Genomic DNA, 10925 nt, shown 5'->3' with positions numbered 1-10925 from the left:
ACATTTTAAATAGGCTTTTAGATTGGATTGAAGAGACTAAAATATTAACCAAATATCAGGCTGGCTTTAGAATAAAAATCAGTAGGGTTGACCAGGTGTTTAGGTTTATGTGCATCTGTTGGAAGTATATAAACATAAGGAAGGGTAGTCTCTATGTGGCATTTGTGGATCTAAGGGCCGCCTTTGATCTTGTTCCGCGCAATTTGTTGTGGATTACATTAAGGAACATGGCGGTCCCTGGGGAACTACTTAAAGAACTTATCAAGCTTCACACAGGGAACTATGCAAAAATTAGATGGGGAAAAGAAGGTGAAACCTCAAGGGCCATACCTGTAGATCGTGGTGTGCGCCAAGGTTGCGTGTTAGCACCCACACTCTTCTCATTATATGTTAATGATATTCCGAGCTATTTAAGGAATTGTGTACATGACTCCCCGAAGCTAGGTGGTGAGCCGGTTACGGCATTATTATTTGCCGATGATACCATCCTTATTTCTCAAACTCCGAGAGGTTTGCAAAATTTGGTGGATTCTTTCCAGAAGTATTGTGTGGGGAAGGGGCTAGAAATAAATCCTACCAAAACTAAGTATATGTCCATAAACCCCAAGAAATCCTTCAGGATTAATCTGTCCTTGGAAAATCAAAAACTGGAACAGGTAGGGAGTTTTAATTATTTGGGGTTAATGCTGGATAGTAACCTGTCCTGGAAAGGACAGATGGATAAAAGCATCTTATCCCTTAAACAAAACTCAATGCCTATTTTAAAAGTACACGGAGCTAGTTATTCTAAAGCAATCTCACCGGCACTTGAAGTATATAAAGCGAAGGCCCAATCGGCCGCCCTTTATGGTGCTGAACTCTGGGGCTACTATTGTAACAATAATTTTGGAAAAACTGAAAACCACTTTGTACGAAGGCTACTTAAAATACCGACAAGAACTCCTCTAGTCCCTGTCTTCCTTGATATTAACCTTAAAAGAGCAGACTATCAAGCATTATTAAGACCACTGCTGTACTGGGTCAGGTTATGGGTAACCCCGGAGTTGAGTGATTACAAGAGTGGATTGACTGAATTAACTCAGATAGATGGTCATATGAATACCCCTTGGTTAAAATATGTATCTAAGTGGTATGAGAGATTAGGTTTATCACATCTATGGGAAGTTCCTCAGAATATGACAACATGTACAAGGAAATATGTAAAGGACACCTTTTGGTCTTATGTCAACGGAGAGCTATTGCATAGTTCATCGATTGGTATTCTGACTTCGAATTTTTTGAACATAAAAGATACACCTAAATTCGAACAATTTTTGGATGAGATCGGTCCTCCACTGGCAAAAACACTATATCTACAGTTTAGGTATGGGGTCTTACAGATTAATGCTTACACATGCAATTGGGGAGGGGTTAAAGGTTGTGAATTGTGCACTCTCTGTACTTTAGGGGCTAAAGAAGATGTTGTTCATCTACTCTTCTTTTGCCCAGTATACAAGAAACCAAGGGATTGCTGGATCAAACCCGTTTGTAAATATGTGGGGGTTAGATCCTACAAAGAAGCAGAGCGCATATTTCAGTCTAATACTTCACAATTAGTGGTGTTTGGCACGAGTAGATTTTTATTTAATGTGTACCTTATTAGAAAACGACTTGGTCACAAGCTGTAATATTTTGTCAGGTGACCCGCTCTTTCCCTTCCTTGTAAAGGTATATGATGCACTGTTTCTTCGATCCAAGTTAATTAATTTTTTAGTTCTGGCTTTTAATTAATTTATAAACTGTTATTTATACCTTTATATGCGTTACTGCTTAATCTTGGAGACTTCCATATATTTCTTGTCAACTGTATGTACTGTATTTTATATTTAATAGTGAAATGTATACATGTATGTTGTATTTATCTCTTGTCTTGACTTTTATGGCAATATTTGCCGAAATAAAGTTTTAACGAACGAACTAGCCCTATATATCCCCACAACCAGAAGAGTCCAGCAGACATAACAGTGTATTGCTTTAAAAGATCTGACATTGCAGGAAAAAGTTACAGAGTAAAACGTGGAGAAAAATGGCTGTTTTTTTCAGCTCAATTTCAATATTTTTTTATTTCAGCTGTTATTTTCTGTAGGAAAACCTTGTAGGATCTACACAAATGACCACTTGCTGAATTCAGAATTTTGTCTACTTTTCAGAAGTGTTTAGCTTTCCAGGATCCAGCATTGGTTTCACACCCATTCCTGTCACTAACTGGAAGGAGGTCTGAAAGCACATAAAATAGTAAAAATGGGGTATGTCCCAGTAAAATGCCAAAATTGTTTTGAAAAATGTGGTTTTCTGCCTGTTCCTGAAAGCTGCAAAGATGGTGATTTTAGCACCGCAAACCCTTTGTTGATGCCATTTTCAGGAAAAAAACACAAGCCTTCTTCGGCAGCCCTTTTTTCCCATTTTGTTTAAAAAAACGAAATTTTCACTGTATTTTGGCTAATTTCTTGGTCTCCTCCAGGGGAACCCACAAACCCTGGGTGCCTCTTGAATCCCTTGGATGTTAGAAAAAAAGGACACAAATTTGGCGTGGATAGCTTATGTGGACAAAAAGCTATGAAGGCATAAGCGCAAACTACCCCATATAGCCAAAAAAGGGCTCAGCACTGAGGGGGGAACGACCCAGCAACTGAGGGGTTAAGATTTGCGCGGGCAGCATTTAAAACCACGTGAAATTTCTTGAGCACAAATTGCCGCTAGCTCATGTACAAGGCATTACAGCAATCAGTGCTGGAGAGGATAAGAGTAACATTCACAGGACATATGGGAGCACTTTCCTTACAGACCTAAGGAGCAGGAAACATGAGGACACGACCTTGTTCACCTGATCTCTAAAAGAGAGATCGACATCGAAAATGACACCTAGATTTATCACATTGGGCACTGGTACAAAATGTAACCCCAAAAAGTAGTGACGTTACCAAAAATGAGTACTTCAGTCTTGTCTGAATTCAGTTTTAGACAATTAGAGGTCATCCATGTCATTATGGCATTCATGGAGCTACTGAACCTAACAGCCACCTCATTGATATTGCCTGGAACTGATACGGATACCACTATCTTGGTATCATTGGCATATGCAAAGGTATCAAAGCCATAAGAATGTATCAGTTCAGTCAGGGGTACTACATAGCTATTGAACAACGTGGGACTTAATGATGACCCTTGGGGGACTTCACAAGAAAGGGAGAAGGATTTCGAACAAAAATTCCCTAGGGCCACTTTCTGGTCTCTGTTATTTGAGAAGGTGGCGATAAGGTTAGAAGCTACTCCTTGGAGCCCAATTTCTGAGAAACCCTGCAATGTTTTTGTACCTCATGTTTGACGACAAAAGACATCGATATATATTTAGGTACTGAGTCCACAGACCCATTTAAGGGAAGACTCTGGGGTTATATGAAAGCATTCCATACAAATTCAAAGTACCCCACAGTGGTGATGTGTTTAGGTCTGACCCACAGCCACCATTTAGCTGTCTTTTGACGAAAGACATCTTGTGGACCAGACCAAAAACTTACAAGTGGGCTTACATCCTGTGCATTGCTTACGATTTGTTGGTTTTCTTGACATTCTCATTTACTTACTTCTTATTCAATGGCTTTCCTTCCTCGTCTTGAGTTTGTCCCTCTCCTGGAGCATAGTCTCTTTGCCACACTTTTGTTTGGATTACCTGTATCCTCACATTGATGGGACTGCTTTTTTCTTTTTCATGTGAGTGCTTGTTTTCTAGCACTCACACTCATGTGCAACATCCCTCAATAAATACTCCCACGCTGTCAGTGTTGCTCTCTACCCCTCCCAGCTTATTTACAAAACCACAGTCACAGCTTTATTTTTGACATGGTGTTACTAAACAGCAACCTTTAAGGGTTGTGTTTGTTTTGTGTCCTGCATTGGCATTGTACTCAGTGGCTTTTATGGTGCTGGGGAGGGGCCATCTGCTGCACTCACTCAGCTGGCGTGAGGCAGAAGGTGCAAGTAGCACGACTGCTAAGGCGATGTCTCTTTTCACGGAGGCCCAAACATCTGCTCCCTGTGCTACTGCAAGTGCTTTCCTTTACATTCTGACGCTATCCTTTTCTTTTTAAATCGTTCTCTCAGTTTCTTGAGTGAAAAGTATTTGAAAAATAAGTAGACCACTTATGAAGATCGAAAATATTGAATTCAGTTTAGTTTTGAAATGCCTTAAGATGTGTTTACCTTTACGTCTAACATTCTGAAATGTGTTTTAAACTTGTTTTAAAAACAATGTTTTACAAACAAGCATTAGCAAAGCCAATTGCTTGGCACTCACATTATAAAGGCGAGACGTATTGATTGCCCCTGTGCTTGTTTTTCATATTTCTATTTCCTTAGCTTAAAGAGCCATCTTTGTTTGTTCTCTCAGGGGCTGACAGAGTGCGAGTTATTCCAGAGTCTTCTCATAACAAAGTCAGCAGCAGAAATATATAAGCTGAAACATAACAAACAAAGACTGCACTGTTATACTTTTACAATTGAGGACCATAATAAATAAACCTTTACTGCACCTTCTTGGCAACGAGTGCTTATGTGACCGGTTATGGCCCCACTCTGTGCTTTTTGGCTTCAGCAAGATCCTGAATTAATTGTATGGGATAAGTGGGACAATAGTCAGCCACACCATACTGACTTGCCATGCAGGAGTATTTTGAATTCTACCATTTCTTCTGTGTCCCTCCTTAAAATGGCTAATGAGGGTACTCCACAAAATTCTGCTTCTGCTGCCAATGCACCTGTGCCCACTTGTGATGCAAAGTATCATCTTAATTAGACTGGATTATGGGGACCCCTTATACAACGCCGCCATAGCATACAAGCAGCAGCTGAAGAACAAGACTTATCCCAGCCACGCTTTTCCTCTACTCCAGCAGCTCTAGATTCTCTTCACTGCCTCCCGGTGGCCGAGCACATCAACTTTAAAGCACTAGGCATAGCACATAGAGCTTTTCATCACACTCGTCCGCTTCGACACAAACTGCAACAATATCTTCCAACTAGATCAGTACACTCTGCGAGTGCCAATGTACTCAAAGTTCCTAAATTCAAGAAAGCTCACCTTGGAAATAAATAGATTCCTGTACAGGCGGCTTGCCTATGGAATAGTATGTCGAAATATCTTCTTTCTGGTAGCAATCTCTATTCTTTCAGGAAAGCTTTGAAGACCTGGCTGTATAGGCTTTAACGTTCATTCATGTTTGGATGGGTCTATGTTTAGTCAGCGCCAAGAGGCCTTTTGCAGGTGACAGTTTTGCGCTTTATAAATAATAGTAATCATAATAATAATTTGTGTAAAAGTAAAACTGTGACAAAGTACTACAATGCATCTGACTCAGGATCCATCATAGTCCACAGAAAAAGACACTTCACCCTTATAGTTCCAGTGGCACTTTGATGATTCATTGCACTTTTTGACTTTTAAACTTTTAAAATTAATATCTCCTGATCTATTTATGCAACTTTGACAGTTTTTGTGCCATTTTATTTAATACATTTTTACCCTCCTGCACTCCTCCTGATGGAAACCTCCCTTTATCTAACTAGGCATTAGATTTCTTATTGGATGGATCTTCTCTCCCAAATTAAAAATAAAGGTCCTGATGATAAAAAAATACCAATCCATTAATTGGTCCTACATGGTTTGCGAAAGGTATTAAACTGAAGTGTGTGTTAAATAAGTAACTTGCAAAAATGCATAATGGTCCAACTCTCATTCTCGCACCTCACCACCAAGACGTGGAACACTCTTCCCACCCACCTGCGTCAGACCAAGGACCTCCTTACCTTCAGGAGACTTCTCAAGACTTATCTGTTTGAGCAGAAGCAGCGCCTCCCCCCCAGCACCTTGAGACCCTCACGGGTGAATAGTGCGCTTTACAAATTCCTTGATTGATTGAACAAAATATGAAATTGCAAAATGTGACTCTTTGTTATTCAAATATGCTGAAGTGTCACAAATTTCAGCTATTTGCAAAATAGCCACATTACATGTACAAATTACCATCAGGTGGAAGCAAGTGGTAACCAGTTGAAAGGTATACAAGTGCACCTCAAATGTAGCTCAAGTATACACAATGCCCAAACTGTATGAAGTGGCAGTGAGGAGGTGTGACCTGGCATCTAGGCAGTGCAGAAGGAGTAGAAAGGATACGGGCAGATTTTTAGGTAGAGGTTTACTGTACTTCATTAGACTGAGGAAGTGGATTATGCTACATCCAGGCTGAGTAAGGCTGTCATACTTAACCAAATTAATGAGGTGCAGCCTATGCTATTGAAGCAGATTGAACACAGACAAGCTACTGTAGCACATGTTCACAAACTGTTTCAGAGTGCACCTTCAAGGGTATTCAAACAATATCTGGATGCAATGCTGGCCAGAATAAATGTTCAATGTATCAATGTTCCACATACCCCAGGGGAATTAAAAAGTATAACATTGAAAATGTATCAAATTGCACATTTTCCTAACGTAATAGGATGTGTAGTTGTGAGTCTTGTGACCCACATGCTTCTCTGTCCATAAAAAAAACTGCTGTAGAAAAATCCTCTAGGCACACAATCCAGTCAAATAATCCACAAAAAATATAAGTTTGTATCCTTTAATTGCAGTGCTTGTCTTCAAACCTCTAGCAAACATGTGTTTCATCGTACTAGTGTTATGCCTTTGGCTTCATTAGGGCTAAAGTCAAACAAAACACAATGATTTTAAGTATCCTACTCACATATCAAATATACGTCCCTAAGATCAATTTGTGATGAAAACATACATCAAAATACTTGTTTATGAATGTACATTCCAAATGAATAATATGTGGAAATCCAAATATATAAATAGCTTAAATCAGATCTAAGCCTAATACATCCTTATAATATACCTATTGCATCAAAGCAAATAAGAGTCACATTAGTAATTATTCAACATAATTACATGAAAGGTTTCCTCATTACACCCATTTGTGGCACATTCCAGATTGCCGCTCCATCACCAAATGTGTGATATGAATAAGTAATGAGATTCAAGAAGAAACCCCCAAGGGTGGTCAGAGGAGAGTGAGATCTGGGGTCCCGGTGGTTGGATTAACCATATCTACTAATGGGGAAGATTCATAAATTAATGTTTTATGCTTTGAGCAGGTGGTGAAACTGTACTGTTTAAGTTTTTTTTACATCTTAATAAGAATGATTATAATATGGCTTATACATTTCAATACAGATGTTAAAACGTAGGCCCGGTCTTACCGCCACAAGACCGGCGATGAAGACTGCCACATTACGACCACAGCGGTTTGGCCACTGCCAAACAGCCCCTTCCCGTCCCGTCCCGCGGCTTTACCACGGCCCGCCGGGCTGGAGGCTTCCACCTCCAGCCCGGCAGAAGTCAAATAACTGCTGAGGTTATTTCGACTCGGGACACTGCCAACATCTTCCTGGCAGTCTCACCGTCAAGAAAATGCTGGCAAAAATGTATCCTGATGACAGGAACTTGCGTTCTTGTCGCCGGGATAGCCCCCAAACACCTCCGCACAAACAAGCACGCATGCACCCACACACACACACAATCACTCACAGACACACCTCTACTCACACACGCACTCACAACATTCACCCCTATAGACACGCATACATACTCATACACATCACACACGCATGCATACACTCTCCATCCCCCACCCTTTCCCTTCAACTACATGCATACATACCCCCACCCCAATCGTACCTCACCACACGGACACACACATTCCGTATACACATACAAACATATACGCACCTGCACACAAACACTCATTCATTCAGACCCCATTCCCCCTTACTCATTCATCCATGTACACACACCCATCCTCTTTCACATGCATACACACACACACCCCGACCCACCATACACATTCACCCACACACGTATCACCATCACCACATCTACACACAGACACACACGGACGCATGCACAAACACTCCTCCTCTCTCCTCCCCACATTCATGACATGCAAACACACACTCACATACACCCATTCACACCCCCACCCTTTCCCCTTGTGGATGACACTTACCTCATCCGACGAGGTGCTCCTCTGAGGAGATGGGACCCGGCGCTCCCACCGCTGGCAGCGCCCCGCCACCAGAAGACCGCCACACGGAATTAGGGGTTGTGATTCTGTGGGCGATCTTTTTCTGGCATGGCAGTGCCGGTGATGGAACCGCCTAAGCACTGCCAAACACCGTCACAAATGCCGCCGGATATCCGACCGCCAGCATTGCGGATATCCGGTGGCAGTCATAATATGGCAGAAAGTGCCGCCAAAGTTATAATGAGAGCCGTAGTGTTTTGGATATACAATTGTACATAAAGGATAACAAGATTCATAGCAGAATGTACAGGATACAAAAATCATGGAATACTCTATTTCATGTTACTGGCTCGCACCTGAAGTTCCAAATAAGTACTATATCGTATGTTGAAATGGTTAGAGCTAGGAGAAATTGTTGTGAGGAAAGTGAATTTTGGGAACCCTTTGGAATATGGAACAGAGATGATGAGAACACAAATAGTACAGCTAGTACTAAGTTTAGGAGACTTGATCATAGCTTACCATTTTTGTACCGATAAAAAGAAGATGAAATGTCACATCAATAAAGACAGAATATCTTACAAAAGCATTGACATTTGCTCACCACTGATAAGATGCTAAAATAACTTATATTGCCATGAACAAGCATTACCTATTGGAAATTGAGACCCCTTAAGAGTATTTATTAGTCCTAGTTATCCTAGAGCTATTAGATAGAGTTCATGGTTGACTTCCTTATCTAGAAGCTTTTTTTCAAATGCAGTCACAGCCGTAGGTTGTCAATAGGATTAGGGGGGTGTGAGCTTCAGATTTTCAAACCATCACACGGACATATAATTTAAAAATGTATTATATGACAGGGAAGGTGCATGAGAGGGGCTTAAGGGTCAGTGAAAAGGGTGAGGAATGAGGATAGGTAGGGGTACTAAGTAAGAGAAAACACAACATTTTGTAAAATAACCAACATTTTTTAAGACTTTCAAACCAGAGGTAGGGAGAGTGTTTTTGTCCGTGTATATGTAAAAATGAGGAACCCAGGCCACCCAGACAGTGTGCATAACAACTTGCTTGCCTCAAATTTCACTATTGCCATTTTTTCAGGATGGGGAAACATTTATGTTTGAAAACTATCACTATAAAAAAATACTTCTCAATGCACTGATATAATCTGATGTGCTAACGTGAAATGGTTCTCATGTTAATAAAATACACCTTTTGAATTTTGAGGCACCTTTACAATATTTTTACACTTTGATGCACGATGTCTTAAAACATTAAGGTGTTCCTAAAGCTAAGTAGTGCAGGACTCGCTAGTTACTTCCTTTCTTTAACATTAACCTTTAAATAAATGCTTGCCTGTATATATTTTTTTTTTAAACATTTAGTACTGAGCCGAGTAAACACCAGCCCAGTGCTGCTGTTAACCAGAGGGCTTTATGTAAAGGTCAGGAGGGCTACATGTGGCCCCCCGCTGCACCTTGGGTATCCACCCTGTAGAACTTGCATCAATAGTGATACTAAGATGGCTGTCAATTGGATCATAGTATTGAAAACATTTTATGGTTGAGTTATGTTAATATGTATCCGAAAATATATACGTTAATTTTGATTTTAGATACTGTTAAAATATTATTTATAGTAGTGTACACATTTCATTATGTTTATAACAATCTGATACTGTGTAGTTGATGATTACGTTGTATTTGATATGGTCATTATAGGACTGGTACTATACAGTGACAATAGGATGGCTCCATGAGGAGCATAGTACATGAAGAATTGGGAATTGTTCATTGTTTGGATCACTAACTGAGGAATTATGGATTTGCACGAATTAGCTTGATATTTCTCTGACTGAAGGCATAGCTTGTAAGCAGTCCTAAGATAACTTGACACTATTGGATAGACAACATTTAGTAGTCACTATAAGGATTGGGTTACTGTCAGAACGGTTAGTACATTAAAACTGAACACTAACCTGGCATGACCTCGGGGACAATGGCGTGAAGATAGTCCTACCATTCCCCTTGGTGCCCCAGTCGGAGAACAGATAGCACTGCTCCCCGAAATGGTTGTGTGTCGGAACAACTCAGGCATTTACCATGCCTGCCGTGAGAACGAGGCTCGAACCACGAATGCTTCTCTACAGCGCATTCCTTTACCATGCAAGTCATTACAACAGCTTGCCTTGGGGAGAGCGCTGGACTTTGGAATAGTATAATTTACTATTCCAACTCCAGTCTGCACCACAATAGGGAAAGTGTTGGAGGTAAAGTCCAACATCAGTCCAACAACACTTTCCCTAAGGCAAGTTTTTGTAATGACTTGCGTGGTAAAGGAATGCATTGTAAATACGCATTCATTGTTCGGGCCTCGTTGTAAAGGCACAGTGTGGTTCGAGCCATGTTGTTATTAAGGCCGTTCCCCCCAACCCCCAAAACTTGCCCTGAAGGGAATGGGGGAGTGGATAAAATAATAGACTTGTAGCCCTCTGCAACCAGAAGGAACCTTCCTTGCTGTCTCTTCAGGGTTCTGTCCTAGGAACAGTGCATGCCAGGAGCCAACACCACGGTGATACTTACAGTTAATAGAAAGAAGAGAGGATGGATTAACTAAATGTTCCCCCGGCCACTCACTCTGTGTAAAACATACAGTCACTCATAAATAAGGAATCACTCACATGCACTGTAGAGACTTGTTAACAGAAATGCAGAGTCATGAAGGAGTTAATAATCGTCACTCCAGGTTCATAGCATAAATTATTGAAGCGATACATCTCATTGCTCTCTTTGACTTAAACTTTGT

Source organism: Pleurodeles waltl, chromosome 2_2, assembly GCF_031143425.1.
Source record: "Pleurodeles waltl isolate 20211129_DDA chromosome 2_2, aPleWal1.hap1.20221129, whole genome shotgun sequence".
In the NCBI taxonomy this organism is placed as follows: Eukaryota; Metazoa; Chordata; class Amphibia; order Caudata; family Salamandridae; genus Pleurodeles; species Pleurodeles waltl.
Note: the sequence above shows the minus strand (reverse complement) of the source record.